The sequence below is a fragment of the Buteo buteo genome, chromosome Z (assembly GCF_964188355.1).
Source record: "Buteo buteo chromosome Z, bButBut1.hap1.1, whole genome shotgun sequence".
NCBI lineage: Eukaryota > Metazoa > Chordata > Aves > Accipitriformes > Accipitridae > Buteo > Buteo buteo.
Window position 1 is genome coordinate 19,741,156 of NC_134204.1, and position 8,024 is coordinate 19,749,179.

Consider the following 8,024-nt stretch of genomic DNA (forward strand, 5'->3'; position numbering starts at 1 on the left):
TTTGCAACATCCTCTGAGACCCCCAGCTGAAAAGTGTTAACAGTGGTGTATTATTCTTTCCACTTTTATATCGCTTCCCCTTTTTCCCCAGTTTTTCCCAGTTTCTGTCCTTATTTATTCCAGTCCTGAGCCAATTCTTACTGGCATCTTTTAAGATCTTCATTCTCATGACCTTCAGTGAGAATTGGATCAAGCCCCCATACACCACACTGGCAGGTTTTATTGCACTATGGCCAACTACCAGCCCAGTCTGCAGCGTCCATTTTCTTCTCAGCTTTGCAGTGTCCATTTTCTTCTTTATCTGCACAGCCTTTATGAGACAGGGCTTGTTCTGCTCAATGCAGTGACACGGCTGCTGGTCAATAATCAAGGCCAGTATGTTGATGTGTTGGAGTTATTTATTCAAGCCTCTGCAACATTCCAAAGTTTACAGTATTTGGTACATACTAATGCCATAACCAAAGAAGCAGAGAAACCCTGCTGATGGCCACTTCCAAACTGTTGGCAAAAAAAAACATAGACAATATTTGGAAGATAATGGGAATACACCAAGATAACCACAGGCTTCTTCAGAAACATAGCAGGTCCTTCTGTTAGTAGAAGCCTGTTGAAATCCATAGCAAAATCCTTGTTTGTTTTGACAGATTTTAGATAGGCACTGTGTTAGAGAAGTACAGTTACTCCCATGACGAACAGTTATTATACTTTTTTCAACTGACCATTCCCTGAAAGTGTGAGATCATGAACCAAGTTGTGAAAAGATATTATTTTGTTGATCACCAAAAAAAAATTGGGGAAAATAACCTAGGAAAAATAAGAGAATTTTTTTTTTCTCTCTCTCATAATGGAAGGTTAGTTGGAAAAAATATTTATCTGTTTAATACTTTAACTCTTTGAAAATTAATTTAGTTAAATAAATATTTAGTAATGGAGAATTGAAGTATTTAGTTTTGAATAACATCACAGCAAAATATTTGAACATTTAAGGCTTTTGTTCTGTTTTTTCTCAATCAGCAGGCATCTCATTCACTGTCAGTCTGAAATTGAATTTTTCTGTAAGTACACATTCAAAAATGTTGCCTCATCCCAGGCACAATGAATAAGGTGATCAGTACTTTCCCATCACACTAAGAAGTAAGGTGAAGTCCAATACAAATCGTGTTATCTAAGAGAGAGTTTCCTACTAAAGATGAGTAAACATTATCTGTACAAAGGGGAATACTTTGAACTGTTCTTATAAAGCTGTGGTGGTGTTAGTGAAGCTGTAAAGTACTTTTTAAAGGCGGCGCCCTAAAGCAGCATCACCTAGTTCTAATGCACAGCACAGTATTTATTAAAACTGTCTTGCCTGTCTCATGGATCTCTGTGAAGGGAATTTTTTTTTTTTATCCAGTCAATATATTTTTCGGTCACTCATGTATAAACTCCAGGAATGTCTCTTCTTCCACATCCTTTTCCGAAAGAAACAATCCCACTGTATCGACCAGCACAGATTAACAGCCCACCTGAATCTCCCTAGAACACAAAATAAAGTAACTATCAATGTGTGTTCCTTGCTCTTCAGAGGAGCATGCAGTGCCACCTGCAGTGCATAAGCATGTTTGGAAATGTTGCTTCTAACCTGTTCCAACCTATGAAATGGATCAGTTGGTTTATGTCACTTCATGGGACTTGGGTGAGGTATAAGGAGAAGTTGCTTTTTCAACCCTGAGGGAGTCTTTGAAGTCAATGTTGTAGACCAGCACAGTCCTATTATAATTCTATTTCAAAAGGTATTTTTTTGTTGTTGATATAAATTGATTCTCAGTTCTTTAGCAATTGGCCCTTCTGGACTCAGCGCAGAAGACGTCAAAAGCAAGATCCAAACAGCACTTTTGAGTGTACAGTTAATTCTGTACTATTCAGACATTGATATCTGGAAAGCATCAGATGATTCAGACCCTGAAAGTTCTTCTTTCTCTCCAATAACTACAGGTGGTGCCTAAGGAGATCACCTTAGCTAAAGAAATGCACCTGAGGTTAACTGAGATAATCCCAGACTCAAATTCCCATCTTCTCAATCTTGTTGTATACATTGAGCTAAAGTACTCAAAGTTTTAACACTTCTTTTTCACAGCAATAAAGTCTCTTATAAATGTGGTTAAAATCATTGTGAACCTGATCAGCCTCATTAAGTGTCTAGCACTGCTTTTTTCCCAGTGAAAAGGGAACCATTGTTAAAAGCATATCACTTCCTCATTGTAACTTTGCTTCTTAACTGGCAAGCATCTCTCTTCAATAATTTCTTTTCGCTATAGCACAAAACATGTTGCTGGTTATTTTTGTGTAATTTCCATATTTGCTCTCACAGCTTTTTCTACCAACAATTTTAAGAGTTGCTTTCCAAAGATATTTTGATGGCTTTCCTGAAGATGTGACTCCCCAGCTGGCCACCTTGCATGTTGTGCCAGGTTTGATATCTTCACAAGAGTCAGGCAGAGGCAAAAGTTGCACGTATTTATTCAGCTGGAAAAAAAAAAAGAAAAAAATGCTTTCTCATGCAGAAAGGAAGGAAAGTATAATCTAGTTTCAATTGGCATTTAGTCTCATTTTACCGATACTTTTCTTATAAATCACTTTTCAATATTTAGGAACAGATCCTGAGCTTAATTGCCCCTTTGCAAATCCAAGAGTTTCCCTGGTGTCTGTATAGCAATTTCCTATCTATGGCAGCAGTAGTGTGTTCAAGCCCAGCTTCCCATTGATTACAGTAGGAAATTAAAAACCTGCACAGGACTTAGGCTGTTGGATCTATGTCCTATTCAAGAACCTAACTTGCCACTGAACTTCTGTGTTGAAATCAGACTCTGGTGTTTGACTGACACACAGAAAAGTCTCAAAGCTCAGTGCAATGTAGCCAGTAATAAAGATGAAAAGAAAAGCTATAACCAATTAGACATGGCAGCAGCAACTTAATTGGGTTAAAATGAGGTCTTGAACTCTTCAGACTGCCAAGTTTTTGCTCTGAAAGATTCAAAAGGGCTTAAATGATCCAAACTGTCTGTGTTTTGTTGGCTGTTACCTAACAGATTCATCCTTCAGCAGAGGCCAATTTAAGCCTGTAAATGAAAACATAGCCAAACCCTAACAGATATCCTCAATGTGCTTGGTAAGGGCTCAGAGCTACTGAACAGACATTTTCTGGTTTACACAGAGTCACCACACCATGAGTGATTCCACAGGTGGTTATATATGTTGCTGAATGGTTGTCAGTTAAATGATTCTGCTTTTATACCTTTTTAAAAAGGCACTCCAACAAATCACAAGTTTATCCAAAAAATCCTTATGGTTTATTATCACCAGTGCTCATGGGAATTTCCAAAGATGGACAGTTCATCCCAAGTCACTTAGAACTCTATTACAGCAGAACTGTAGAGATAGGAGGTGAGCCCTGGTACTAACACTATTCTTCCTCCTGTGTCAAATTCAGACAAAGGGTTTTATGGTATCCATGTCATTCTGGAACAGATTTGTAACTTTCAGCTCTAGAAATACTACTTCCTAGCAATCCATTTTGGTATTGTGTTCACAAATAACCTGGTTCTCCTGATAAGCTGCTAGTGGCCACAGAAGAAGCCAGTGAAATGAACCTGTCTGCCTTTGCAATGAAACAGATGGAGAAGGCTCACTATCATCTAGGAGAAGAAGCTTCTCACGCTTGGCAGCAATAAGTTGCTGAGGGCACAGATGTCTGTAAATGCTCCAGCTAGTTCCAGAAAGGGACATTGCTAGTTTCCTCCCTGTCTCATTGTCATATCAAACTGGTGATACCACCTAAATATTAGAAATCAGGTTCAAGTCATCACTTCCTTTTCCATATAATTCCACCAATTATTTCACACGTGTGGTAATATTCATAATATACTGTACCTTGTCAATTATTTTAAATATATATATTGATCCTTTACATAAAACTATTTCTTCATTATCACAGCTGTAACATTAAAGCATAGCCTGAATAAAGATCCATCCAAGATTTCTTAGGCATCGTACTGAAGTCATGATGTTTCTAAAGGTATAGGCAAGATGATGTACAAGTCTTATATTTCTCAGGGACTTTGGATAAGCACTGAAACTACTGGTACCAGGAAGGCAGTCCTCCAGAACCATTTCACCATTTACAGGTTTCCCACGTAAAGACTGCCCTCTCCCTTTTCAAAACACCCATGGCTGCCTTCATGTCAATCTCAGCACTGGATTAACAGAGCTCTCAGTGCAGGGACACATGAGGCATGAGCGAGGCTGAACAGGAGCTGGTACACAGGAAATTCTTTGAGCCCTGCCCCACTTTGGCATCCAGGATGATGATGTTGGCAAGGACATCTTTCCATGTTTCATTCTGCAGTGTCCTGAGCCCTCTTCAGTATGTGACCACTCTGTGCTCCTAGAGCTGAATTCACCTATGTCCTGTATTATCCATACTTTTACTTTATGTGGTTAGGCCAAATAATTAACAGTAAGTTTCATCCCTATTTTTGCTTAGTCCAGCACAAAGTATCCCTTTGGGATACAGGTGTGACTCAGAGTCCATTGCATATATCACTTCAGCACTGCCTTTGAAAAATTACTAAAGAATATGTTTTGGGGTTTTGGAGGGGTTGCTGTAGTGAGTGGGTTAAAGACAGTTTTAGAGCACAGAATGGGCCAGAAATGTCATCCTTGCTCACAGTGCCAGCGATCCTGTAACCTTATCTAGATTAGTACAACCAAAAGCAGGGTGTTCTGTGATATTGTTAAGCTATCTAAACAACGTACTCTTCAGTATCAAAGAACAGCCAAAACGATCATCAGCAAAATTCCTTTTATAATAATACAACAGCAATTAACACAATACCTTGAGGAACAGTATATCATTTTCCTTGGAAGACCTGGAAGGCTTGGAAGTAGTTCATAACCTTAAATATCCATGGTTCTTCTTCAGCTATGGGATGCTTGATGGGCTCCAAGAACAACTCTAACTTCTGATTTGTTTAATCTGTAATTTAAAGAAAGTACAGGGAGAGAAGGTCACTGCTGAAACTGAGCAACATCTCTCAAGATAATCAAAAGTCGTTTAACACAATGCTCACAATTTTGTATTACAATAACATGATTAAAACATAGGGAAGGATATTGTTCATTTTGATGTTTTGACATGAGCTTGTATTTTCCTCTACAAAGTAACATTTCTTTACTGTAAATCTAGTTTGGTGAAATAATGGTGTGATAGGTGAGCTTCAGGGATTTCCGGAGTTTGGAATTAATTTAATGAAAAAGCCTACTGGCTTTTTAAGGAGAGTCCCTTGCTCAAGGACTGTTGGCACTGATGCCTTCCATTAATCTTTTAATGGTCTCCCTTGGACTTAAGACCTAATCCTGCAAAGGACTGAAACATGCCTGACTAATAGCATGTAGGTTGTCTTGCTGACATCAGCGGGATATCAGAACACACATTGATACTCAATAGTCATTCTGAGCATTATGCATACAGGTAAGTGCTCTGCTAAAGTGGACATCTTTAATATTAAAGAGTTTTGTCCTTAACTTCACTAAATACAGGATTCAGCTCACTAGGAAAGAAGGATGGGTGTTGCCTAACTCAAGACACCCCTATAGTGAATATTAAAAAGGGCGACTGACAAAACCCAAAGAGAGTTATGTGTCCAGTTTCTGCAAATAAACAGTAAGAGTTAAGCAACTCATAAATCTCCCCCTCCTCCGAGCTCTCTGAGCGTCATCAGAAATTTATTTATTAGAGATTGTCTTTCTTCATTTTGCCCTACTAAACTTAACGCAGCCCAGTAAGGTGAGATTGCCAGAAGATATACCACTGATTTCCTGTGCTTCATCTTCAGAACACAATCTCACTACCAACAGGACAACTTATTCAAGCCAGAACATAGATTTTATCAATCCAAACAAAAAAAAAAGGTATTTTCTTCATTCCAGCTGCATGTCTCACTTAAAGTTACAATTCATTTATTTGTATGTGAGTGTTTGCTCGTGAAAATAGCTGCAAAGGCAGTGCTGGATCCTAAAAATTTATCTTTTTATCTACAAAGCATGCTTACACAGTGAGAATGATATAAGACTCACTAAACTCCATCCCTGGGACTCATTCATGTATCGTTCCCTACAGAGGTGCAACTGCTAGACTTGCAGAAAGCCCAGGCAATTGGCCACTGTGCATACAGAGAAGCTTGCAGAAAAAACAACAAACCAAAAAAAACTACTGCCATTGACTGAAGAGTGAAAGACTCCAGCTCCCATTAAAAAATGTCTTAATTCCAAAGAGAAAGACTTGGCTTTTGTTTTGTAAATATCCAAAACAGCACGTTAGGTGTGAATATGTCTACCCTTACAAAAAATTGCAACAAAACCTGATTCAGCTGAAGAAGTGTGAAAGTCAAAGTCCCTTAGAAAGGAGCTGTGTCCTCTATTTCAGACTAGCTCGTGCAAGAAGGCTGGCCGAGCTGCCCACACTGTGTTTTAGGAGGTCAGGTTTGCACAGGTTTATTGTAATTGGTTTGCTTTTAGTTACTCAAAATACTGGGGAGGGGGGGCATAAAATAACAATTTAGAGAACATTTTAGCAAAACCAGGGCATTTTACTTCCTAACATGAACAGTAGATGTCCTCCTTATCCTGAGCCAGCTGTTCAACAGCTGTGCCAGCCTTAGGGTTTCCCATCTGGGGAAGGGGTGCTTGTGCTCACATTTGACTTGTCAAAAGGCCAAGGCTCCTTGTCATAGTCATGACTGATGTTCAGTTTTTGTGGGCCCATGTCACTTAAAATGGGAGGAATAGTCTTTCCCTCTAACTCAACTTCATCTCTCAGTGTGTTTGGAGGCTTAGTCCCAAGCACACAGGTAAGATTTGCTTAAAGCACTTTGGAATATAATCCCTCCTCTAAGGCATTGCTCTTTCAGATGCATAATTGGTAGGATCTAAGTCATGAAGGTTAGGAGTACACTATGTAGATCAGTAGTTTACAAAACAACTTAAAACAGAATGACAAGTTCTTAGATCAGTTTAGTGAGACAACGGCAGCTTTTAACATTTCTTAAAAATCAATATCCATCTTTCTTTATTTACAGGCTTGCATACCATCCCCCACCTCAATGAAGAGTTAAAATTGCCCCAGTGTAAGATAATTCTTCACAATGCACTGCCCTCAGACCCCATTGCTTTTCCACAAGAGCTCCTCCTCCACACTCAGTTAAATTCTTTCTCTGGATAGCAGCCATATAAGGCCAGGAATGAGGACACACAATGTGTCCTCCGATAATGTCCCTGCAGCCATCTGAAATGCAACAGAAGTGTAATTATGTTACATGTTGTCCAGAGGAATCAGGAATTTGGATATTTTTATCCTTAGATGAGTACTTACATCTCAGGGGTAGGATAACAGCAATTAGAGCAGTAGAGCTAACAGGTGGCTTCTCATAGCTGCTGCTATTTACTGACAAGAGCATTGTAAATTACGATATAGTCTTTTCTATTTAAATGTCCCCTACAGAAGATGGTGGTTGAAAGGTTTTATGAATAGGTCTCTCTCTTGAAGTTTCCCTGTACATCATTAATATTGTATTATTTAGGTTTCTTTCGGTTCTTTCTTCAGGTTTATTTAAAACCTGTCTGTTTCTTGAATCCCCAACATGCATCAACATTAATTGGTCCAAGTCTTCCAGGAACTTCAGCAGGCATTCACCACAGGTATTATATCAGAAAACAAGTGCACGAGAAAATTCCTGAGCATTACATGGGATGGATGTATAATAAAACCTAAGTGCCTCAGAGAACTAAACGCTCTTTTTACTGTAAAGAAAAAAAGATGGAAATATGTGAGAAGAATGAAACTGGCCATATTCAAGCTGGTGAACAAATGGGAGAATAAATACAAGGGCCACCTGAAAAGTCTTCACAGAACACCAGTGAAAGGGAAAACTCAGGGCATATAGACTACAAAAGTCATTCCCAAACTGTGGACCAAGATAAATCAGCAG

The 8,024-nt window shown here is 38.9% G+C and overlaps 1 pseudogene; it reads right to left on the minus strand.

Annotated features, from left to right (window-relative positions):
- Positions 1–1,353: 1,353 nt before the first annotated feature.
- LOC142026708 (granzyme A-like) lies at positions 1,354–7,465 on the minus strand (annotated as a pseudogene).
- Positions 7,466–8,024: the final 559 nt, after the last annotated feature.